Below are 6,038 nucleotides of genomic sequence, written 5' to 3' on the forward strand. Positions count from 1 at the left end.
ACACACCCTGCACACACACCTCCCACCCTGCACACACACCCTGCACACACACCCTGCACACACACCCTGCACACACACCCTGCACACACACACACACACTCCCACCCTGCACACACACCCTGCACACACACCCTGCACACACACCCTGCACACACACACACACACCTCCCACCCTGCACACACACTCTGCACACATACCCTGCACACACACCCTGCACACACACCCTGCACACACACACCCTGCACACACACCCTGCACACCTCCCACCCTGCACACACACCCTGCACACTCACCCTGCACACACACACCCTGCACACACACCTCCCACCCTGCACACCTCCCACCCTGCACACACACCCTGCACACTCACCCTGCACACACACCTCCCACCCTGCACACACACCTCCCACCCTGCACACACACCCTGCACACAGCTCCCACCCTGCACACACACCCTGCACACACACCCTGCACACACACCTCCCACCCTGCACACACACCCTGCACACACACCCTGCACACACACCTCCCACCCTGCACACACACCCTGCACACACACACACACCTCCCACCCTGCACACACACCCTGCACACACACCCTGCACACACACCCTGCACACACACCTCCCACCCTGCACACACACACACACCTCCCACCCTGCACACACACCTCCCACCCTGCACGCCCCCCTCTCCCCTGCCTGGCCGTCTCAGCTGCCCGGGTTCCCCGTGCTGCCCGGGATGCAGGGACAGCATCCCCCGGCCAGCGCAGGTTCCCTGTGCAGCCCCCGTCCGTGCCCCCCGGTTCCCGTCCGTGCCCAAGGTGTCCCAGCCCGGGCCGCTCCCTCCCGCAGCACGCCCCGGGTCACCGCTCCCTCCAGCCGGTGCCCGAACCAGGGCTCCTCCTGCAGCCTCCGCCCAAGGGCGCAGTCACCGACCGGTGCATTATTTATGGGAGACCTCACGACCCTCAAACCTCCGGGTTTTTGGTATTTTTTTTAAACCCTGCTGTAGAAAGTGAAGCGTATTTTCACGAGTGTTCTCCGTTTATACAGCTTTAAGTGCCAGGTAGTGGGTAGCCTTGTGTTCCCAGAGGTCCAGGACAGGGCCACGCTCCCTCTGCTCCTCTTTCCCTTTTGGATGTTGCACACTGCATTATGTTGATTTTTTTTTTTCTTTCTTTTTAAAGAACATATCCAGTATTTAAACCTCTCGAGGTCCTTTTGAAACTGCCCCGACAGAAGATGCTGTACATAGATTTTGCTACATGTCGTAACTTTCTGAAATAGTTAGAACTCCAATCCCTTTGGTATTTTTATGTGAATATTTTCAAGGAGCCAGGACTTCTGGTGATATGATTTGATAATGGGATGATGTCTATCCACAGTTCAGCCTCTACCCCATGCTATTCCCAAAATAAAGCTACTGCCTTCTGCCTCCTGACTGCACAGAGCTCTGTCTTCTGTCCAGACCTGCTGCTGGTGATGGTGTGAGGAATTCTGCACCTGACACTTCTGCACTTGGCAGCCTCGGCCCCTGGCACCTGCGGGGTCTCACCTGGCTGGGCCGGGGCTGGTGTGGAATCTCCGCCCGAAGGATCTTCCTGCTCCACGGCGTCCAGGCTGGAGGGATCAAAATGAGCAGCAAATTCTTAAAATAGTATGGATTTTTAACTCCAGCCTTCAGAAGAAAGCATTTAGTGAACCGTAGGAGCCAGTGAATTGTTTCCCTCTGAAAAAAGAATTCTTGGCTGAGGCTGAGTTTATGTCCTGGGGCGATTTCTCTCCCGTGACGCTTGGAGCAGACAGATAGGGAGCAGCTCCCGAGCAGGTGCCGTGGTTCATGTTCATGGCTGGAGCCCTGGGAGCTCCCCGGGGCTGGAGCAGCTCCGTGCGGAGCCGCCCGCAGTGTCCCTCGCTGGGCACGTGTGTCCCTGCCCTGGAGGTACCGAAACCACCTGTGCAGGATCCCAGGGGTGCTCCAGGGAGGGCGAATTCCGTGACCTCCAACAGCCCCACGCACCCCGACCCATCCTGAAATTCCATTTCAGGTGCTCCAACTCCTCCTGCTCCAAAGCCCATCCACCAGCCCCAGGGAGCAGCTGTCACAGCTCCACTGCCTGGGCTGAGCCCATGAACCCCATGAACCCCACAAACCCCATGAACCCCACAAACCCCATAAACCCCACAAACCCCACGAACCCCACGAACCCCATAAACCCCACGAACCCCACGAACCCCACAAACCCCACAAACCCGCAGGGAACGATGGCAGCGATGTCCCAGGGCCTCCACCCACCACGTCCCACACAGCACTCCCACCATTCCCCGCACACCCCCGCTCTCGTGGGCTCTCGTTTCTGCAGACATGAGGGAATTCCTGCCCGGAGCCGGCACCTTTGAGCCTCACACGGAATTCCTGCATCGGCCCTGAGCACGGGATCATGCTCCCAGGAAAGCCTGTCCTTGGAAAGGGAAGAACAGCTCTGGCAGCAGCCAGGGGCAGCGCAGGGAACGCAGCCGTGGCTGCTCCAGCTCCACAGGTGCCACTTCCACTCTCTGACACACAGTGCCCCTGGAAATCCCAGGTGACATTCCAAAGCTCGGATGATTTAGGGGTTTCATTCTTTCCCGCAAGAAACAGGGGGAAAAAGAGCTCAGAGAGGAAATGAGCAGCTTGAGCAAGGGCAGGGTGGATCTCAGCTGGACACATTTGTGCCAGGCATCTCCGGGGCAAAGGGGAACCACCTGGGCATCCCCCCTAAGTACCTTGGTTGTGGCTTGAAGGGCCACGATCTGTGATTATTCTCCAGGTGCCATGGAAGATGCCAAAGGGACAAAGAAAGATCCCAGCCTCAGGATGGGAGGGCTGGAATCCAGGGGGAAAAGGTGGCACGGACTGGGAGGCAGCACAAGACACCTGGCGCTGCATTTGCAGCCCTTGAGGACACACCTTTAGGGAAATTTGGGGTTTCCAGACCACAGCAGATCAAACTAATGCATCTCCAATTGCAGGATTAAAAGAGCTACAGTTACATTCATCAGAGCTGGGAAACAATGAGATAAAATACAGACACTGTTTTTTTCATGGAACCATCAAGTTCGCACTGGAAGGGACCTTAAAGATCATCCAGCCCTAACCCCTGCCGTGGCACGGACACCTTCCACCGTCCCAGGCTGCTCCAAGCCCTGGCCAGCCTGGCCTTGGACATTTTCAGGGATGGAGCAGCCACAGCTCCCCCGGGCACCCTGTGCCAGGGCCTGCCCGCCCTCACAGGGAAGGATTTATTCCCAATATCCCAGCTAACCCTGCCCCTGGCAGGTTAAAGCACACCCTTAGGGTGTCACCGACAGCAAAATCCCAGTTGGCAACTTCAAGCTGGGACAAGGATTGGGCTTGTGAGGGCACAGTGCCCGTTCTCCATCCACTCTGAGGTCGCCTGCCCAGCGAGGGGCTCCTCAGCAGTGCTGCGGGGGATCCGTGCGCCCCAATCCCAGGGATTTGGGAGCTGCCCCCTGCCACGGGCACTGTGCTGTGAGATCCCTCTTCAGCATCACTCCCTGTGTGTTTTGGGCCCCGAGGTTTGTCAGGGCTTTCAGATGCTGAGGACAAACCTCCGGCCTGTTCCCAGAGAGGAATTCGGTTCTGGGATAAACCTGCAGCCCCAGCAGCGTGTCACAAACCCCAGCCCACGGACGGGTCCTGCGCTCTGGAAGGCTCCGGCACAAACACGGAGTCAGGAGCGGCTGTCAGCTCCTCCCTGTGCCACGGGCTGTCAGCTCCAGAGGACATCAGCCGGGATTTTTTATTGTTCTGTGTCCCTTGTGTAGCCGCACAGATTGCTTAAGAGAATGGCACTCCGTGGAGTTTGACCCGGGAGCCCTGATAGTGAAAATAATGCACTTCTCACCAGAGCCACGGGAGACCAAAAGAGTAACTTCGGTCAATTAGTTTAACTTTGACTGGAGATATTCCTTCTCATTCCTTGTGACCCTGTTAACAGCTCCGCTGGCAATCCCCGATCCTCTGGCAATATTTAAGCTGCCTGTCAGTTGGCAGAGCCCTGCTGGTGCCCGGCGCGGGGAGCAGAATAAGACCCGGCTGAGCGCAGTAAGTTCCCTTTCAGCTTCTACCTCGAGTCGGGAGCTCCGTGGGGTTCGGGGCTCTGTGCCGGGCTGCTGCGGGCCGCGGCGGCTGCAGGAGGCGGACGGACCCGGGGATGCTTTGAGAGGATCCCGAGGAGGAATTTAGAGCGCTGCGGTTGCACGAGAGCCACGTGGGCTGCGGTCCCCCGGCGCCGCTGATACACGGCCGGCTCCGGCGGCTTCATTCCCATGCCACGGATGTTCCTTCCTCACAATCTCTGGCGAGGAAAGCGCCGCCGCCTGTGCCAGGCACCGGGGGACAGCGGGCTGTGAGCTGAATTCACAAAACGGGCAAAATTTCCACTGGGGCCGCGGCAGAGCCGGCGTCTGGGAATCCGCGGCGTTTTCCTGCTCCGGGAGGAGCCGGAGCGGCACCTGCGGCGGTCCGGGAATGTCCCCGAGGGGCAGCCGCCTCCCGTCCCTCGGCCACGGGCACGGCAGGTGCGGCGGAGGGTCCCCGTGTCCCCTCGGAGGGACACACCGAGCCCGGGGCGGCCCTCGGGGATCCCTGGGGGTCCCTCCCAGCTCAGGAGATTCCCTGATCCTGAGATCCTGAGATCCTGGGAGCCTGGGAGCCTGAGATCCAGAGATCCAGGGATCCCGGGATCCTGGGATCCTGAGATCCTGGGATCCTGTGATCTTGAGATCCTGGGATTTGTGGTCCTGTGGTACTGTGATCCTGAGATCCTGGGATCCTGTGGCTCTGTGATCCTGTGATCCTGTGATCCTGAGACCCTGGGATCCTGGGATCATGTGATCCTGTGATCTTGAGATTCTGGGATTTGTGGTTCTGTGATCCTGTGATCCTGTGATCCTGTGCCCTGTGAGCCTGAGATCCTGCGATCCTGTGATGATCCTGTGGCTCTGTGATCCTGTGATCCTGTGCCCTGTGATCCCGTGCTCCTGTGGCCCTGCTCCACAGGTCCCGAGGTGGGCAGTGTCCCGGGTGCCAGGGGAAGCTGGAGCAGTGGGAGCGGGGTTTGCAGCTTCCCCGGGCTGACATACCAAACCCTGTTTGTCCTCTCCTAGTCGGAGGTTCAGCGTGCCAGTAAAAACGCGGCAGCAGCCAAGACACATTGGCCCTTAAAGAGGAAAGATAGCAGCGGTGTGATGCCGGTGCTGCAGCCCTGCCAGGCCCCAGCTCACCGGGGATCCAGAGGGACCCGGGGGTTTATAAAGCAGGGAAAAGGCTCTGCCCGCGTGCTGAGTGTCCCCAGCCACTGTCCCCAACCACTGTCCCCAGCCACTGTCCCCAACCACTGTCCCCAAGCAGATCATGGCTCTCTGCCAGCGCTGGCACTGGAGGCTGCGGGGTCAGGATGGGACTCCCAGCTGTGGGAAGCAGGTGCTGGGACGGTTCCTGCCACTGGGAACTCCTTATTTATTGCCCGACCTTTGGTCAATGGATGAGCCCAGCGGTGCTGCGGGACACAGGGCAGGTCTTGCCTTGTTCAGCACCTCCATCCTGCTGCTCCTCCGCCCTGCTGCTCTCCTGGCTCCCCCCTGCCCGCCCCCACGGCAGCGTGGTCACACTCTGGGCAGGTCCCCAGGCCACAGGTGAGCTGAGGGCAGGTTCAGCTGCTCACCTGGACAGAGCTGTGAGAGCCCTGGGACAGAGGCTGCCCCGGGCCGGCTCTGCTGCCGGGAGCTCAGAGGCAGAACTCGTCGGACCGCTCGTCATCCGAGCGTCCGTGCCGGGTGTCCCGGCAGCCCTGGCCACACCTTCTGCAGCCCTTGGCAGGGGGCAGCCTATAAGTGTCCCCTCACAAGGCCAGAGAGGCCAAAGGAGCGGGCCAGAGGTGCGGGACAGGGAGCAGCCGGCGGCTGGCACGGGGGAGCGGTGACACCGGGGCTGGCACTGGGCTGGCAGCTCCTCTCTGGGGGAACCCTCT

This window comes from Hirundo rustica, chromosome 15, assembly GCF_015227805.2.
Source record: "Hirundo rustica isolate bHirRus1 chromosome 15, bHirRus1.pri.v3, whole genome shotgun sequence".
NCBI classification, from domain to species: Eukaryota; Metazoa; Chordata; class Aves; order Passeriformes; family Hirundinidae; genus Hirundo; species Hirundo rustica.